Below are 20,925 nucleotides of genomic sequence, written 5' to 3'. Positions count from 1 at the left end.
GGATTAACAAGTGTCTCTGCTTTTGTTTTTGCTTTGTTCTGTTCAATTTGTCTGACTTTTGACAACTTCACTCATTTCTAAACCTCTACCAGCAGGGTAGGAGAGAAAAAAAAAAAGGGATGTAGTAGTCAGATATTGCCCTTTGTCAACATATGTAGAAAATGTTAAAGATGAAAAAAACAAACAGAAAAAATTAAACACTGAGTTAATTAACACAAATTAAATATTGAATGGGGATTCAAATTCCCACAGAGTGTACAGCTTGCTGAGACATGAGAGGTCTAAGTTTAAAAGGTCACATCTCGATAAAATTTAACAAGTGTTTTAGAAGAGATATAAAATGTTTTTTTTTTTTTTAATCAAACCCACACGTAATTTTCTTATCTTCTTTTGACAGGGATAATTTTAAATTAGCCATTTGCCAGTTTGTTCTCATAAAACGATTATAGGATGTGACTCACTGAGACCTAAATTATGTGAAAATGCTGGAAAGAAATGTGCTGAGTATCAGCTGTGGACCGTGCCATCCCTGGGAGCAGCCGTAACCCAGTCTACAAAGGAAGAAATTATGTAGGTAGTTCATTTTACAAGTTCTAGCTGGGATCACCTTGAATTTAAACACAAACTCTGTTTCTTACTAAGGGTACAAGTTTAGGCAAAGTATTTAAATGCTCCAAGCTTCCACATGCTCATCTGATAAGAGTATGAAAACCTAGTTAATGTCTACATGTGTTACAAGGATCAAGTGAAATAGCATGTGATTTAGCACAGGGTGTGGGACTGCAATTACCCCTGCATAAATTAGAGCTATTGCTGCTGTTATTAAACTTCCTCATAGCTCAGATGGTAAAGAATCTGCCTGCAGTGCAGGAGACCTGAGTTTGATCCCTGGGTTGGAAAGATACCCTGGAGAAGGGCATGGCAACCCACTCCAATATTCTTGCCTGGAGAATCCCTATAGACAGAGGAGCCTGGCAGGCTACAAGTCCATTGAGTCACAAAGAGTTGGACATGACTGAGTGACTAACACTTTCTTTCACTGCTGTTATTATCAAAACCCATAGAAGATAATCTTAGGCCTGTGGCTAACCAAACGTATACTTTAAGAATGGTTGAATGTGAATTATTGTATAGAGTGCTATAAACCTCCCACTCCTTTTCGGTTGATACTCTGTTGTTAAAACTGGGGAGGTAAAGTTAGAAGAATGGGTCTATGCATACAATTTGCTCCTTTAGGATACTGCAACGTAAAATACTTCTAGAAACCCAGCATGCAACCAACACAGTGGTTCTCTATCAGGGGCAGTTTTGCCCCCAAAGTGGGTTCCAGGGGACGTCTGGCAACTGGGGACACTGGGAGACATTTTTTTGTTGTCATGACTGGGAAGGTGTTATGGTATCTAGTGGGTAAGGCCAGGGATGCTGCTCAACTCCTACAATGCACAGAATGGTCCCCACCACAGAGAATAATCCAATCCAAAATGTCAATAGTGTCAAGGTTGAGAAACTCTGCCCAAGCCAAAGCCAAGAACAGAATTCCCTTTTCATTTGGCCTTCAAAGTTTTAGAGAAAGCATTTAACAATAGCTAAGACTGATTTTAAGCTCTCTTATTTTCAGCCAATGGAACTACTAATGAATCTTTCATCATAATGACCAAGACTTCAGAAAACTTCTTCTTGATGCCATTAGCAAAAACAGACGTCACTGTTCAAGAAGAATAGATATTCCATGGTAAATAAGTATCTCATATTGGCCCATGATATCATAACCTGGAAAACTCATTAATAGTATACTGTATATGATATATAAATATTTGACATAAATAAATATGATGCACCACTTTATATTTCCCAATATTAAGAGTTTGTAGCCCAAGTGACCTAACATCACATATGTTAGTAGGGAGGAATAGGGAGGAGAAGGTAGAAACTGAGCACCTCCACGATCTCTTCAGTGGCTCTGATTTTCCAACCAATCCTCTCCACTCCAATCAAAACACTTCTAACAGTCTCTGTGGATATTTCCACTAAAAAGCCACAACTGACCCCCACCACCACTGGGTACTCCTCGGCATTTCACACCATCTATTATTATTTGAAGAGCATGAAACCAGAAGCCCTATTTTTTCCACACTGAAAATATTTGAATGGGCTGTCAAAAAGCCTCTCAGAAATACGTCCCATCCAACAGCAACAAACCCTGTGCAAACAAATCAAGTGGTGCAGAAATCCTTTGCACAAGATGATAGGGGAGGCCTCCATGCTGACACTGTAGGCAAGCCAAGTTTTCATGTACTTCGATGGCTGACCTCCAACTTCTGACATATTCATTATATTCCAGCATGTCGGCTGCAGATTGCATTGAAGTGATGACAGCTACAAGACAGCCAACGAGGAATATGGCCATTCTGGCAACAGGTGGCCTTCCACTTGCACTGGGAAAGTTAATCTAGTTTATCATCAAAGTATATTATGTTCAGGAGTGTCATATTTTGAGAGCTCTAGTGACAGATCAAATAGAGAAAGCATTCTTCCATGGAACGTGACATTCCGGGGAGACCAATCCTTTCAAACCATTTCATTGTTTATGCCTGACTCAGGTCTGTTAAGTTGCTTCATTGTCGCAAGGTTTACATTAGTTTCCAAACTAAGGTTTGTATCCCCTGTCAAGGCTGGTGGAGGTATCCACAGTCTCACTTTAAACAATCAAATGCCTCTATTGCAAGGAATTTTTAATAGTTCTAACTTGACAGCAGAAAAAAAAAAGCATATTGAGGAACAGGCCAACAGCTAAAATATATTCATATCTGTTCAAATTGACCATCACACTGCTAGATGAATTTTCAAATTACAGATGTCTGAAACCAGCTTTGCCTACCCCTACTCAAAATACATTTTTAAAAAAATAATCATTGAAATGAAATCATAGCCAAGGCTCATAATCGAGAAAAAATGGCCTCAGGGGAATACTAACTTCTCGTTGGGTTTAACCTTGGATTTTGGCAGGAAATCTCTCCCAACCTCTCTTCTATTCCCACTAAAGCCTGAGATGAATGATGTTAGATGGTAATATTTATTCAGTCATCCCATTCCATGGCTGCCGTCCAAGTTGGATGATTATGTTTTGCTGCACTTTGGACCTCATCTGAAGAACTCTTAAGAGTTCTAAAACATAGGGAAGCAATCAAAATGCTCGTGTGCCTTGTGGAAAATAATTTTAATTTGTTTGAAAAATCTTCTAGTCTATTGGGTCACTCTTTGTGAAGAGTCCTACTTTAAGAGAAATAGAAAAACAGTGTTTATATTTTCTTAATTCTTTGCAAACTCCTTTTTGCCCAGGGATAGTTGAAGACATTTAATCTCTAAAAGTAAATCAGTCTCTCTAACCCACAACTACTCTCCTGTACTAGAAAAGATGGCAATAGTCCCATAAACATATATAGAGAAGGTTACCTACTCATAATACTTTTCCCATGTTCTTGGCTGGGCTCTACCTAAGACAGTAAGATAGACATCAGTTGACTCATCTCAGATTTTGATGATTCTGAATCATTAACTTTCCATCCTAGCAGTCTGGCAAGTACCTCCTTGGGGACTGGTCAAATTGAGCACTCTTCAGCCAACAAAAAACTGAAAGCATGCAGTTCTTCTGGTTACTGAACACTTCAAAGAAAAATAAATATTAACACAGGTAAGGAAACAAAAGTGACATGACTTGGCTTTGTTCTGTAACTACTTTATCCACTTAATACTTAAAATATGGACCAAATATTTTGTGTGTTTTAAAGAATCACACATACAGCACTTGCTAGACACCATTCTCAATAGTTTTCATATATATTAAAACACTTAATCCTCATAAAAACTCCATGGGTAGATCCTATTATTAGATCCCTTTTACAGATGAGAAAACGGAGGCAAAAGAGAATAAGTAATTCTCCAAGGCCACAGAACTAGTAAGTGGCAGTCAAGGTTTGAACCTACGTAGGTTAGCTTCAAAGTCTACCATATTAACCACCATGTTATGCTATCTCCCCCAGTAGCATAATAACAGTATAAATAATACCTAAAATTTAATGATCCAGGCTAGACAGTGTGCTGGATATTTTTAACCCTTGCTATAACCCAATGAGAATGGTACAATTATCATGAGGAAACTGAGGATTAGAAAGCTTCAACATTTGTCCAAAAACTGATAGCCAGACAGTGGTGGAACTTGGGCTGGATATTGTGGCAATAAAGAGATGAAACAAAATAATTCTATTTCTGAAGTTTCTAATAGTTTATAAAAGGAGATGCTTATTGGTCTAAAATCATTGGGGACATTTTTAGAAGTACAATCTTTATTCTTCCTAGAAAAGGAAAGTGAAACTGAAATTCTGGTTTGTGAGTCTTCCTCAAACATTTGAAGTCCATTCCTAAAGAACTTGGAGATTTAGTTGTTACTCTATGAAGTTAATAAGACTCCAAATCTTTAAAAGAATAATACCCAAAGCTATTTCACTTAAAAAAAGAAAGTAAAAAATACTGAGCCTTTTCATAAAGGTAAAGTTATATTGCATTTAAGAACCCCAGTGTTCATAATTCTTTGCTTAAAAAAAATAATGGTTAGAAACATAAGATATTGACTTGAGAAAAATGTAATGATCTTAAGAAATAAATAATACTAGCAAATCTCACTGTTTTATCAGGACGAAAATAAGGTTTCCAGGAAAAAAAAAAAGCAGAAATTAAAAGGTGAAAGCCACCCATCTGTTGAAATACTATGCAATCACTTAAACTTGCATTTTTAAAGATTTTTATGAGGTTGGCATAATATTTATCTACATTAAGAAACAAAGTAGCATAAAGTCTGAATGTAGAGTATAATCCACTTCTTCTTTACAAATTTATTCAGTCATTGATATACCTAAAAATTTCCAGTCCCACTCCAGTATTCTTGCATGGAACATTCCATGGGCAGAGGAGCCTGGTGGGCTACAGTCCATAGGGTCAGAAAGATTTGGACATGACTGAGCATACACACAGAGACACAAATTTCAGGTAGTAAATGCACCAAAATACTAACAAAGTATATCCCCAGGTGGTAGGATCACAAGTTTTCTTTATTTTTTCTTTAAACTGATTTTTATTTTTTAAACTTTCCACAAGTCAGTATGTATTTTATGTTAGGAAAAAAAATATCACTAATTAAAAAAATGTGAAAGAACTATCTCATTCTCCACAGATCCCCACCTCACACATCTATTGTGAATATTATGCTTCCAATAACCCAATACACAGGTGGACTGGAGACAGGTTCTTGAACTGGATTGAAAGCTAGCAAAGAGGGCTGTTTAACTGAAGAAACACAAGGGATAAAGGAAAAGTGAAAATCATTACCATGAGAGCCAGGAAACAAATGAAGGCAATTTATGGACTTCAATCCAAGGACATATGTGAGAGCACAATAGTATCTACCCCACGGGTTATGTGGAGCAAAATCTGTGTAGTGTAGAGACCTAAAGCAGAGAGGAGGAAGTTCAGAAAGAGTACTAGACCTTGCAGGAACCAATGGGACTTCCCTGTGGTGCCTCAGAGCTTATTTCTGAGGTGATCACAGTAGCTTAGAGAAGGTACGCAAGGCTAGGGAAGCTAAATTCGGGTTGCCTAACACAACCATCCACACAGTGGGGAAGAACAACTTACTGACACCCAGTACAAGGATAACCCAAACTCCCGGTTTCCGTCCATAACATAAAATGCAGGACAACCATCCCAAGAACCACCTAGACTCAAGACTAATTAGAACAAACTTGGCGAATCCACTGGCTGTAGCTATTGATACTTTCAGGATGCTAAAATGATATAGATTACAGGACAACTTTAAAAAGAAAGGAAAGAAGGAAGGAAGAGGGCTTCTCTGGTGGTCCAATGGTTAAGAATCCACCTTGCAATGCAGGGGCCATGGGTTTGATCCCTGGTCCAGGAAGATCCCACATGCAGCTAAGCCTTTGTGCCACAACTACTGAGCCTGCGATCTGAAGCCTCTTGCCACAACTACTGAGCCAATGTCCTGCAGTTGCTGAAGCCTGTACGTCCCAAAGCCCATGCTCTGCAACAAGAGAAGCCACCTCAGTGAGAAGCTAGTATACTGCAACTAGAGAAAAGATCTTGTAGCAATGAAGACCCAGAACAACCAAAAATAAATAAATAAATATTAGAAGAAATCTTTTAAAAGAAAGAAAGAAAAGAAAATCCTGAGATTTAAAGATCCCAAGGTAAGAGGCTACATTTGAGTACATTTCCAGGTCATAGGAAAATCCTGGAAAGTTTCTACAGAAGACCAAAATTTACCTAGTTCAAAAGGGAACTCCTAAGAACCAGGTAAGATGTATAGACTGTCCCAGAAGTATAACCAAAGACACTGAGCTTGTCCAGATGTAACTACAGCTTCTTAGAAATGGAATATTACTTATGACTAAATGTAATGAGTGGTCAGATGGTCCGATTCTACAGTTAAGTTGTCATTCAGATAAAGTATTTAACTTTTTTTAATATTCTGAATTTTTTCATTTAAATTATTCTTTCAAAAAAATGCATTTACCTTGTATTCCTTTGTATCCCATACAACACAGATGATTATTGAATATTTGGTGAGATGTCAAATTAAAACCTAAGAATGATTTACTATCCCAATGAATTTCCGATCTAGATTTATTCATAAGATTTCTAAAAACTTAAGCTAATTATCCACTCTAAATATAATAGTTTGCATCTCCCACTCCCAAATCATAATGGAAAATATTTAAAAAGAAGAATGTTTGCTGTATAACTGAGTCACTCTGCTGTACAGCAGAGACTGACACAACGTTTTTAATCAAGTATATCTCAATAAAACTGACAGATTATTTAACTTAAAATTAAGCGAATTAAAAAACCATATAGGGATCAAAGCATCTTTATTAGAAATGTTTATCAGTATAAAAAATTAAAGTAAGGATAATAATTCATTTTATAGATAATTTGAAATAAAATCTTTATCTTTACACAAATTGGTTCATATTTTGGTTTTTGTTTTTCTGACTGTGGCACATGGCTCATAGGATCTTAGTTCTCAGACCAGGGATCAAACCCAGGCACTCCACAATGAAAGCATGGAGTCCCAACTCCTGGACCACCAGGGAATTTCCCATTATATTTTGAAATCACTTATCTTTTTTGGGAAAAATTTAATATAACACATATTAGTTTGTTAGCATTTCATAAAATGTATTGAACAAAGCAATCATATAATTCAGTTTATTTATTCAAATTAAGGCATTTTACTATTAAACTTGAAATACCCAACATTTGCTGGTTCATAGAGAAAGCAAGGGAATTCTAGAAAAATATCTACCTTTGTTTCATCAACTACACTAAAGCCTTTGACTGTGTGGATCATAACAAACTGTGGAAAGCCCTCAAAGAGATGGGAATACCAGACCATCTTACCTGTTTCCTGAGAAACCTATATGTGGGTCAAGAAGCAGCAGTTAGAACCCTGTATGGAACAACTGATTGGTTCAGGATTAGGAAAGGAGTATGGCAGGGCTGTCTGCTGTCACCCTGTTTGTTTAACCAATACACTGAGCACATCACGAGAAATGTGGGGCTAGATGAGTTACCAGCTGGAATCAAGATAGGCAGGAGAAACATCGACAACTTCAGATATGCAGATGATACCACCCTAATGGCAGAAAGCAGAGAGGAATTAGAGAGCCCCTTGATGAGAGTGAAGGAGGAGAGTGAAAAAGCCAGGTTAAAACTAAATAGTAAAAAAAAAAAAAAAAACTGAGATCATGGCATCCAGCCCCATCTCTGCATGGCAAACAGAAGGGGAAAAAGTGGAAGCAGTTACAGATTTCCTCTTCGTGAGCTCTAAAATCACTGCGGATGGTGACTGCAGGAAAGCGATGACAAACCTAGATGGTTGGGTTGAAAAGCAGAGAAATTTCTCCGCCAACAAAGCTCCATATAGTCAAGGTTATGCTCTTCCCAGTGGTCACATACAGTTATGAGAGCTGGACCGTAAAGAAGGCAGAACAACAAAGAATTGATGCCTTCAAACTGTGGTGCTGGAGAAGACACCTGAGAGTCCCTTGGACAGCAAGGAGATCAAACCAGTCAATCTTAAGGGAAGTCAACCCTAAATACTCGTTGGAAGGACTGATGTTGAAGCTCCAATATTTTGGCCACCTGACATGAACAGCCAACTCATTGGAGAAGTCCCTGATGCTGGGAAAGATTGAGGACAGAAGGAGAAGAGGGAGTCACAGGATGAGATGGCTGGATAGCATCACTGATGCAATGTACATGAACTTGGGCAAACTCCGGGAGATGGTGAGGGACAGAGAAGCCTGGCGTCCTGCAGTCCATGGGGTTGCAAAGAGTCAGACGCAACTGAACAACAACTATTAAAATACAATATTATCTAATTTTCAATTAAAAGAATGCACTTTGAATTGAATAAACAAAAATTTTAATTTCACCAACATGTTCTACCAAATTGTAATGTAACACAAATAGAAAAGATAGTAGGAATAAGTACATATTATTCTTTGGTATCATAAAGAAGAAATAATAGTTGGATTATTTTCAATTACAAAACACCAAAAATTATGTAGATTTTTAAAAAATCAACAAAAGGGAATGATGAAAAGACTATGTGTAGAGAGAACTTCTTTTTAGAAAAAACTTTTTCTTCTGGAATACCACCTCAATCTTAAATTCAGAAAACTATATACAAAGTTGTTCATGGTAGTAGGATTCATAATTATAATTTAGTTGACCACAAATATTAGCTATGGTTTAAAACATTAAACACATTATTTAACAGAGATGGAATGGTGTATCACCAGAAAAATGTTAACTACATTCTTTTAATGTATAAAATATTTATGATGAACATTATTCTTGTGGGATACTTATCCTAATTACTCACGGAACTTTTTGCATAATTACCCAGTCTAGAGCAGCATTCTAGAACCTCTATGGCTTGGTAAAATGAGAGCTGATTAGGGTATATTCATATACAAAAACTCTGCTCTGCAAATACCCAGAGCATGAAGACTACAAACACTCTCTTACAGTAGTAATAATGTCAAATTCAATACTGTCAGTTCACAATGAGTAAGGTAAAAATACTGGGAAAAAGGAGGAAAATTTGCCATTACCATAATAGAAATTTTGAAAATTAAATAAATTATAACTGCAAAAAAGACACACACATACCATTTTTCATCACAGTACTATTCACAATAGCTAGGACATAGAAGCAACCTAGATGTCCATCAACAGAATAAAGAAGTTGTCGTACATATACACAATGGAATATTACTCAGCCATAAAATGGAATGCATTTGACTCTGTTCAAACAAGGTGGATGAACCTAGTACCTGTACACAGAGTGAAGCAAGTCAGAAAAACAAATATATATTAGCTCATATATATGGAATCTAGAAGGATGGTACTGATAAACCTATTTGCAGGCAACAATGAAGATGCAGACAGAAAACAGACTTCTGGACACACGGGTAGGGGAAGGAGAGGGTGGGATGAATTGAAAGAGTACCACTGAAGTGTATACAGTCATACGTAAAATTAGATAGCCAGTGAAATTTACTGTATGACACAGGGAGCTCAAATTTGGTGCTCAGTGATAAACTAGAGGAGTGGGGTGGAAGGTGGGAAGGAGGGTTCAGGAAGGAGGGGACATATGTATACCTATGGTTGATTCATGTTGATACATGGTGGAAGCCAACACAATATTGTAAATCAATCATCCTCCAATTAAAAACAAATTAATTAATTAAAAAAATTCTAACTGCAGTCCAGAGTCAAAAGTTCTTTTTCATTCCTCCACCCCTCAAACCCTTTGCAGAGGTAGCAGATACCAGTAGAGAGTGGGAATCTTTGACATTCATTGGGCAGGCAGAGGTTGTAAAATTGACAAAGTACCACACCATTATCTAAACATCACTATTTCTGTATTGAGGGGTATCTTATTCTGCGAAACACAAGAGGTGGGAGAAAGGAGCACTGAGGGCTGGGAAGAGAGCACTTTAAAGGAATAAGCTATGGATTGTGGAAAACGAAGGAGAGAAGGGCAAACTCAGAGAAGGGACGTGTAGGGAACTGTGGACTGTTTAGTTAGTAACTGTCTGGAGTGGACACTTGACTTTTGCTATTAAGACATATGTCAAATTTATTTAGACATTTTAATCAGCTCTTAGGTCAAACATAACTCAGTAAGTCCTTTATGATCTGTGCATAATAAAAAAATCAAAATTTCTGGGACTTCCCTAGTGGTCCAGTGGTTAAGAATCCACCTGCCAATGCAGGGGACATGGATTCCATCATTTGTCTGGGAACTGGAATCCTACATGCTGCAGGCAGCTAAGCCCACGTGCCACAACTACTGCACTCATGCTCTAGAGCCCACAAGCTGCAGCTACTGAGCCCACGTGCCATAGAGCCCATGTTCTGCAATAAGAGAAGCCACCGCAATGAGAAGTCCACACACCACAATGGAGAACAGCCCCCACTAGCCACAGCTAGAGGAAGTCCACACAGCAACAATGACTCAGTGTAACCAAATATAATTAATTTTTTTATATTCAAAATTTCCATGAAATTCACTTCTGGAATCTTCAGAATCTCTCCCTTCCATGCAGTCTTCCTACCTAGTGCTTTGGTACTGAAGGTTTTGTGTTAAATAAAGTATCTGGGCTGGTGTATAATACGTGTTCTATCATTCCACCTCATTTTGCCCCACTCTCCCTCTATAGGGCTTCAGTAATCACTACCTAAACCCTTGCTTTTGGAGAGCTGCTGGTGAGGAAATATCTCGCCCACAATAATGGTCCCTTTTCTCCAATAATTATTAGTTAGTGGTTCTTGTTCAATCGTATCCAACTCTGCAATCCCATGGACTGTAGCCCACCAGGCCCCTCTGTCCATGGAATTCTCCAAGCAAGAACACTGGAGTGGGTAGTCATTCCCTTCTCCAAGGGATTTTCCTGATCTAGGGATCGATGGCAACTGATAAATCTTGACCACACTCTAGAAGATGGTTAAGGACATCATTCTATGAAGGGCCACGGTCCCTAGAGTGTTGAGGAGGATCCATCCACAGCTGATGAACAAATCTACAGCAAATACAGTAAATTCAGTATTTCTGAATTCCTCCCTCTTACATGACTCAGAATAGTTAGAAATAATCCCACAGAACAAAGAAGGGAGGAAGAGTGAATGAATTTAAACTGTCAACAAAACAAAATTCACACAATGACATCATACTCAAATTAAATAGATGTTATTTTGAAAATCTCTTCCTAAGAGAAATGAGATTGAAAAGAATTATATCCAGATAACACTAGTTTTCTCTGGGCTTAAGTCTCTAGGTAAATTTTCTATCTTTTTTCATTGTTCTATTTGTTCCAGATTCTCTATGATTACTCACATTGAATATATTTAATAAAATTTAATAGACACTTGTTTAAAAACTAGCTTATATAGTGTTGCATAGACTTTTAAAAACTGGTGTTTAAAAATTTTTTTTCTTAAAAAGAAATGTAACTTTTATCTGAATTTCATACATTTAACTTTAAGAAACTGAGATGAACTCTGCCTCTTGGAATGAATGACTTTGCAGTTTAAACTGAAACTTCTAAGTGGAATATATTAATACTGAATTTTTTTGGCATGCTTATTTTACTTTGTATATATATGGTATAAGAAAAGAGGAGTTTCTAGAATTATCAAGAAGGGGCTCTTTTTAAGAATCAAGCATAAATGGGATTTCAATGATCTTGAAGTCAAATGGTGGTTAGTGATCCTATGAAATGCCACAGCTTTACCATGGGACGTTCCTGAAGTACAACCACCAGGATATCCTGACCTATATGTTGTTCAGGCACCACTGTTTTTGAGACAAAGGAGCCATCACCTCCAAAGTTCTTTTTCGCAGTTTGGGGGAGGCAACATATTAAGTAGTTCAGCTGCTCAGCCATGTCTGACTCTTTGTGACTCCATGGACTGCAGCACGCCAGGCTTCCTGTTCATCATCAACTCCCAGAGACTGCTCAAACTCAAGTCCATTGAGTCGGTGATGCCATCCAACCACCTCATCCTCTGTTGTCCCCTTCCCCTCCCGCCTTCAATCTTTCTCAGCATCAGGGTCTTTTCCAGTGACTCAGTTCTTCGCATCAGGTGGCCAAAGTATTGGAGTTTCAGCTTCAGCATCAGTCTTTCCAATGAATATTCAGGGTTGATTTCCTTTAGGATTGACTGGTTTGATCTTGCAGTCCAAGCGACTCTCAAGAGTCTTCTCTAACACCACAGTTCAAAAGCATCAATTCTTCAGTGCTCAGCTTTCTTTATAGTCCAACTTCTGCCCTATACTCCTGACCTATAGCATATTAAGTACCCAACCTCCAAAATCCTAATCTCACATTGGCCCCAAGATCTCATATTGGTTTTGCCTTAAGTTTCTTTTTGTCCTTCTTGATGGATTGTTTTGCTGTTGTTTACTATATCATGATTAAGTTTACTTTCTAAGTTTTATTTATTTTTATTACTTTGGCTGCACCGGGTCTTCATCTTGGCACAGGCTTTCTCTAGTTGCAGCCTGGGGGCATAGTTGCCCTGAGGCATGTGGGATCTTAGTTCCCTGACCAGGGATGGAACTCAAGTCCCCTGTATCAGAAGGCAGATTCTTAATCCCTGGACCACCAGGGGCATCTCTCAATGTAATGTTTTTAATTCTTGGGGGTGTTGAGAAAATTCAATAAAGCAAAGGATGTAAAAAGAGACAGAGAGATTTTTTAGAATGATCCCAGGGGCACTTTAGAACATAGTCTCTCCCTTTTTCAATGCCATAGTTCACCTTTCCCAAAGGTTGGAAAGAATAATATATTCCTAGAAATACCCAGAGCTGTGATTTCAGCTATTTGTCTTCATTTTGCAACATTCAAGAGCCATACAGGAGGGATTATCTAATTATTTAAAGTCATTTTGCAGACTTTTCAATAAATTATCAAAACAGAAAATATTAGCACAACATCCCCCAGAAGAGACTTTTTAAAGAGAAATACTAAAAGGAACATCATAAAATTAAATAGCCATTAAAAGACTAAATACACAATGACCAGACCATAAACAAAAGCAGAACTCTGACCCACAATCTTCAGAAACCCGCCCAGAATGCCAAGCCTTTATCTACAATAATCAGTCCAGAAAACCAGACTGCTATAAGTTATACTTGCAGGAAGTTAGTTCTATAATATCTTTAGGAACAATTCAGGAAGCAAGACAATAACACCTGTAAAAATCAGTCCAAAACCGCCAGGGCTTGATAAATAACTGACAGTTTCCCTAATTTTTGTCCTTGCTTACAACTTAGGACCAACCAGAGAAAGCCAAAAACATGCTCCTAACCAGTCATGTCATATGATTCCCTACTTCTAGTTATCCCTACTTCTAGATACCACATCTCCAGCTTTCCCCATCCCAGCAACCACCAGGTAGGGCATACCTGAAACCTTCCCTGTTTTACATGATAAAGTTTTCCCACTCCTCTGCCTGCATTTGAGTCACCGCCAAACACAAGCGATGGTGATTAACTCCCTTACTATATAGCAAGCTCTAAACAAATACCCTTTGTTTTTCTCACTTGATTAGTTTTCATTTATTTCCACACCACAGAAGAACCAGGAAAATGCCATGACCAACTTGTAAAAGAATTCATAAAAAGGCAAAGTCATTTAGTTATTGCAAAGTATGTATCATGGAATTTATGTATATGACATACAAGGCAACAGTAAAGAGCACCCCCTTGGAGAATCTCTGTACCATCTCTTTTTAATACATTCTCACATAGTGTTCTCCAGGCATTTTAAATTTTGTACGCTATTAATAAATTTTGGCAAGTACTCCCAAAATATAGACAACTTATTTATACATGTAACAGATTTAGACAATTTAGAGGATGAGATAAAGTGAAATAAAACTACTTTTAAACATTTGGTGAACCATGATGACTTCACACCATCAGTAGCTAATCCCTTTGTTGTGGATGTAAATTTACATGTAAAAAAGCTTTCTTAATAGCTTCCAAGCTTTATATCTAATAATATGATGATTAGATTGCTATTGCTTTTGCCTCTTAGATGCCTAAATATGAACTCATATTAGGGGTGGGTAAAATGTCAGGACTACCATGTTGTAGATGCTTGTCTATGCCTAATCACTGCTATCATTATATTTTATCTCTGTGTCTCTGACAGATTTTTTTTTTAGTCCTCTTTCCGCCTAAAGACTGTAATGCAAACAAGATAATATCCTCTGTAAAACTACTGTAACAGGCCCATATAGACTATAAAGTTCACAGGCTACAGAGAGCAGTCAACTATCTACCAATATCCAATCATTTGAGAAACACCCCAAAATAAATGTCAACCAATAAATTAAAAATTAGTAAACTTTCTAATTTTAGATAATATATTAATAGTAAATAAATAGATAAATAGAATTTCTACTATTTTCCTCCCACTGCTCGATGGATACTTGTGTGGAGATACACTCTGTAGACCAGTCTACTACACAGATGGATTTCCTAGGATTTGATCAATAAACATGGTTTATTCTTTCTTTTGAAAATAAAGGTGAAGAGGAAATGAAAACGCAAGTGTATGCACATCTCCTTAGCTTAAATACACATTAGAAAAGGGATCATGGGTAACTTTTTGTGACTACTGGCCTTCTGAGCTAAACAGGAGGAGAGGTCAGTCTGAAGAATAAAACCACAGAGCTTTCAAATAATTTGTTATTTCAGCTTCCCTTCTTTCCTTATTTGAAAATTGGCCCTGTGTCTTTAGGGAGGTGTTCCTTGCTGTTATGTTTAGCGTTTTTCACATTCCTTATTTTTCCCCCTCATTTCTCATCCTTGGGGTGAGAGGTACCCAGACTTAGCATTGATGATCAGCCCTGGCAAGGCAGATGATGTGTCTTTAGCCCTCCAAGTAATATCTTGGTTAATGGCAGCCTCGCCTTCCTGATATAACTCCGAAAATCAGGTTGACAGCCTGTTCTTCAATATGCAATAGTTAGTAGGCATTTCTCTATTTTAGTATATTGAAACTGGATTGTCCCCTCTTAGCAATTTGTGGGTTCTCTGACTTGTTTAGCGTGTTAGGGACTTTCACACACACACAAAAAAATTGGCAGCTCCAGACTTCAATATATTTCAATATTTAGTTCATGTTAAATCAGCACAATTATCTTATAAAAATTATGCATCATAAGTGGTTTGGTAAGCACATTAGCTGATTCTCATATTACCCAAGAGGAGGCATGTCAACTACATGTGCTGATAAATAAAGTTGAAAATTTCTCAGTACAAATAGTCACTTATCTGCATTTTTAGTAGCCATGTTTGCAATTTCCTCCATTAGTCATCAGTGCTCTAAACTTCACTTCTTATTTTCGTAGTGACAGGATTTAAACACCAATAGCTCAACCATATTTGAGTCATTCATATTGTAAATATCTCTACTGATTACTGAACTTTAAAAAAACTTTTATCTAATTCTTCTCTGATATATTTGTGAAAGTTCCATTATCATTATCTTTCTCTGCTAACAAACTCCATTTGCTCTTTGGCTATTATCTTTTCCTTGTCAGTCATAACTAATGGGGCAGAATCTTGTTTAATTTTTTTCCATCTATTTTATTCCTGTCATGCTTTTACTTCCCCCTACATATAGATCTTAAAATAAGTCAAAGGAACCAGTTCATTAAAAAATTATTTGAATGCCTCTCACAGCACACAGGCTTTCATTCTGGCATCAGCTCGGATTCTTTATTTCATTCTAATTCTCCCAGTTGGATCTCTTTCCTCATATGGAATACAAGGAAACGCTTTAAAACCATCTTTCTTAAAGTGATACCCAATGTTGTGATCTGTAGAATCAATTTGTATGATAGTCAGTCTTCAGTTAGCCATGGAACCTGGGGAGATATTGGCCTGTTTATAATTAATTGAAAGCTCTTGAAAGGAACCAGAATTCACGTAGGGCACAGCTCTTTACCTTCCACCAAACCTGCTCCACTATTCAAGTAAATTATATGCGTTTGAGAGGTGGTATCCTGAATTTCTTCATTCATTCTCCAGTAGGCATGATAGTAAATATTAACTTAATTAAAAGGAGAAGTCTAAGATAATAGCCCCAAAGGCGGTACAGACTATTGACACCAGTTTTTAAAACTGATTACTTCTGGGAAGTAAGGCATGATTGAGGAGTGAGAGAGACAGTGAAGGAATATTCAACTTCTGTGTCCCCACTTCTGCATCAGTTTTTTTATAGAAAACATGTATATTATACCATGTAAGATGATAAAAAGAAAAAGAAAGGGGTATATGAAAAATAATCACCTGTTCAACTTAACTAACTGCATGACCAACTGTAAAAATAAATTAATTGCCTGGGTAAGTAACTAGCTATTTCCAGCAAAGAACATACATTAACATTATAGTCAAAGCATTATTTTTTTTTTTGAGTTAAATATAGCTACAAATATAATTTAAACATATTAAATTTCTATTTTGAATATATTAAGTAGACTTAAAATACATCAAAATATATGTTTACAAGTCAAATATATCTCTTATACAGTTTGCAAATTATATCTTAAGACATTATATGGTTGAAGTCTGGGTAGGCAGTAGTTAGAACCTACATGCCTGCTCTACCGTAGGCATTCAGTTCTCACCTTCTCTACCCAGGAAAGAACAAAGAGGTTTATCCAGAGCACTTAAACAAGCAGCTCTGGAGTTACTGGCCAGGCATAGCTGAGCATTGGGGTCATGCAGAAAGCTGAAAAGTGGGCGATTACAGTGAAAATGTACATTCTAAACAGTGACCTCCAGTCCCCTTCCTGGTTACCTTTCAGAATGATGACAGACAGACTCCTAAACTGTTCCACACTAGCAGGAAGCTAGAGAAACTCACATGACCCAGTGGTGGTGTCAGAGAAGCCACCAACAAAAGGCCACCAGTTGGCAAGGCTCCATCACACCCTAGAGATTCCATTCACCTTGAATGTCTGTTCTTAAACATGATCACTACAGTTCACCAAAAACAAACAGAAAAGTCTAAGATCAAAACAACAACAACACAAAAATTGCAGAAAAATAAGAGAGAAAAACACTTTAAAAATTATAATTTACATGTCCAGACATTACGGAAAATCATACCCATGGACTAAGAAGAGAACACTATTTTTTAAAAGGAGCATAAGAAGAAAAAACAAACTTTTAAAATAAAAATATGACAGGAAAAAAATGAATGATCTAAAAAAAAACCCATAAACTCCCTGTGCTCATTTTCCCAGAAACCAACTGGATGATATATTCCACCAAAATGAAGAAATAAACTAAAAATGAGGAGCACTCGTCAGACAATTCATTTGTATCCTGATTTATACCAATCTATTTATCTATCCAGTATTTTATGTATGATCTTTCAGGAATGATAACCCACTTTGCACACTATTTTATCACCAAGCTCTCTCACAAAATTACTTATCAACATCCTGTCACAGCAATCAGTACAGATTTACACCTTTTCATCTTTATTTTTAAGCCCTGTCCAGTAAGGATTATAAACATTATTACGCATTAATCCCAATTTCCTTTATATACATGGAAAAACAGTAGCATAAAGATCATGGGAATGTGCTTAATTGGGTATCCTGGTGGACTTGGATGTCTGGGGGCACAGGGGTTGCTGCAGCACGTCTCTTCCATGACTTCTATGGTCCACACACTGGAAACCACTTTACAGGGAAATACAAGCCCTTCGGCAACAGGTAGGGATAAAAGTCATCAGTGTCATCTATTCATTCAGCAAGTAGTCACTGAAGATTTATTGTGTTGCTGGGTATGGTGAACCTTAAGAACCAACAGTACAAGGTACCTTGAGCAGCTTGGAGCAGATGGAAATGGGGGTGGGGCTGGGAGTGGGGAAAAAAATGCTAAAATAGTAGCCCAAATCTTACCTGTGTCAAACTTCTATGATTCAGACATTTTACAAAGGGCCAGCCCTGCTTGAGATCGGCCACAAAACCACTAAAACAGATGTCCCCTAGACCTCTCTTCCTCAGAGGAGACAGACTTATGTTTGGACCAACTCTGGTGGGAAACATGTTCCTGCTTGTGTTAAGGAGACCTTTATGCCCTAGACAGAGGTCAGGATACCTACAGCTCCTCTGCAAAGATTTTATGGGCTGTTGGTATAATCATCAGTACCATAGAAGGAATTTTTCATACTTCTTCACATATTACTGTTCTCTTCTTTGGGAAATTTTTACTAAGAAAATGCGGGGAGACCGTGAGGGGCGGGAGTCAATAAGAGAAACTCTTATTGATGGCTGAGCTTTTGGACAATACTTTTGGACAAGTCAGAGCCGGTCACAGTCCCCAGACAAATGCTTTGTACACATACTTTTTGGCAAGATAAAATAACAAGAACAAAGCCTAAGTCAGAAGCACCAAGGAGCAAGGAGGGAAGCACTCCTGCCTTGCTCGGGAAGATTGCTGCTGCTGCTAAGTCACTTCAGTTGTGTCCGACTCTGTGCGACCCCATAGACAGCAGCCCACCAGGCTCTCCCGTCCCTGGGATTCTCCAGGCAAGAACACTGGAGTGGGTTGCCATTTCCTTCTCCAGTGCTCGGGAAGATTAAGTTCTGTCAATTCTGTAATTTCACCCTGAAAATGACACCTTCATTTTGATGAGGGACAAATAACATCTTAAGTCACAAGATGTATATGTATATGCTTCCAGAATTAAATTGTTAAGGGTAAAGCAGTTGAGGAAAAAAAAACAAACAAACAAACATGTGCATCTCAGTCCCATGTCTCCTTATTAATTATGGTGCTAAGTTTGATAAGAATGTGCCTTGATGTTCTTAGGTAACAAAGGGAAAATTACAAGGAGGTGCATCAGAAAAAGATGACAGGGAAAGTGCTGGGCAGTAATATCATCTAAACCATAATAATAATAAAAGATTTGCCTACTTAATTAGCTGAGAAAAAGACACTCTGATCATTACAACAGTTTTTAAAGGCTGACTGGAAAGAGGCAATATCTGATCTGAGTTCACTCAATGAGTGAAAATATTTGTCCAGTGGAGTCTTGAGTTCTGTACTGTCATTCTCTCTTTCAGTTAATCAATCAGTCAGTCAATATACACCACACCAAGCATTTCACTGAACCTTTACAAAAAAACCTGTAAGGTGGATCTAGTATCCCCATTCTGAAGATGAGGAAAATAAAACCCGAAAAGTTAACTAATTCATTGAATGGGATAAATTCAGGAAAGAGCCCTTCCATACTGTCAGCTTTTCCTTACCTGCCCTTGCCAATAACTGACATAGATTCCAAAGCTTTCCCTCATTTTTCAGCATTAAAATAAAGGTATTAAGAAGGCGCTAAGGTCTAACTTAAGGTCAAATCCAGTTGAAATCAAAACTTTAGTCTCTCAACCAAATAAGAACTTCTCCCCTCCTGCACCTTTAATCCTAACTCACAATCTTACAGACTATCAGAGAAGAGGGGAAAGCGGCACCGTCTCTTCTTTTCCTCCCTTTAATTCAAAGCCTTCCTCATCAACTCAGGTTGCCTTACCTCCTTTGTGGTCAAGGGCAGTAGGTGGAAGAGTAGTAAAAAAGTAGATGCTCCTTTTCTCAGTTGATGCTTTTCCCAGTTCTCTTTGATATGTCTAATAACGTCTGCAAAGCAGTCATCAAATTTTGGCTGTTCTATGGGCTTCAGTGTACATTTCTCCAAGTCCTCCTCAGAGACCTCTCATTGTACCATTTCTTGGCACAAGGAATGTACTTTCAGGCTAACCTCTTTAACTTCACCTGAATTCCCGATCTCTTTCTGTCAGGGCTACCTCGTCCCAGCAAACTCTCCTCCCAGACAGGTTTCTTCCAGCAGAGTTCACTCCTTGCTATCCTGTTCATCGTGGTCAACATGGCCTCCAGAAAACATCGTGAATGCCTGTCTAGCATTAAAGTGCAGGTCTCTCCCTGTCTTAGCCTAACTTCCCAAAAAGTAGGGTCCAAGATAGAGCTTTGCCTGCAGGTAGTTTACTTGGGAGTAATAATCCCAAGAAGCAAGAGAGCAGGAGACGAGAGAAACAGAAGGAGGCAAAGCCAATACACATATACATTATCAAGTTGGCTGGCCACACAGGACAAGGATAGGGATCATGTCAGGACAGACTGCAGACCTGTGAGAAATGCACTTCAGGGTTGGGGAATTGGAGGCACTGAGGAAAGTAGGAAGCATTTATCCACCATTTTTCTTCCTCCATTGGTTAGTGTGGCCCCATTGGTATTCAGTTCAGTTCAGTTCAGTCGCTCAGTCGTGTCCAACTCTTTGCGACCCCGTGAATCGCAGCACGCCAGGCCTCCCTGTCCATCACCAACTCCCGGAGTTCACTCAGACTCATGTCCATCGAGTCAGTGATGCCATCCAGCCATCTCATCCTCTGTCGTCCCCTTCTCCTCCGGCCCCCAGTCCCTCCCAGCATCAGAGTCTTTTCCAATGAGTCAACTCTTCGCATGAGGTGGCCAAAGTACTGGAGTTTCAGCCTTAGCATCATTCCTTCCAAAGAAATCCCAGGGCTGATCTCCTTCAGAATGGTCTGGTTGGATCTCCTTGCAATCCAAGGGACTCTCAGGAGTCTTCTCCAACACCACAGTTCAAAAGCATCAATTCTTCGGCACTCAGCTTTCTTCCACCCTATAATTTCAAGTTGAGTGTAAATGAATTCATAGCTGTTATATCAGAGAGGCCCTAGGGCAGGAAGGGAGGCTATGCAGTGTGGGCTTGGGGT

The 20,925-nt window shown here is 38.2% G+C and overlaps 1 long non-coding RNA gene and 1 pseudogene across 1 annotated transcript; one reads left to right on the top strand and one right to left on the bottom strand.

Moving 5' to 3' along the window:
* The first annotated feature begins 337 nt into the window (after nucleotides 1–337).
* On the top strand, nucleotides 338–3,770 carry LOC104969368 (uncharacterized). The gene is made up of 3 exons (XR_001500836.3): nucleotides 338–570; nucleotides 1,619–1,732; nucleotides 3,570–3,770. It is a non-coding gene; the product is annotated as an uncharacterized lncRNA (long non-coding RNA).
* Nucleotides 3,771–8,483: 4,713 nt separating this feature from the next.
* The window catches only part of LOC104972906 (coiled-coil-helix-coiled-coil-helix domain-containing protein 2-like), a 28,482-nt pseudogene continuing 16,040 nt past the window's right edge, over nucleotides 8,484–20,925 (bottom strand).

Source organism: Bos taurus, chromosome 8, assembly GCF_002263795.3.
Source record: "Bos taurus isolate L1 Dominette 01449 registration number 42190680 breed Hereford chromosome 8, ARS-UCD2.0, whole genome shotgun sequence".
In the NCBI taxonomy this organism is placed as follows: domain Eukaryota; kingdom Metazoa; phylum Chordata; class Mammalia; order Artiodactyla; family Bovidae; genus Bos; species Bos taurus.
The sequence above is the reverse complement of the archived record's forward strand: the minus strand, read 5'-3'. Positions and strand labels throughout refer to the sequence as shown.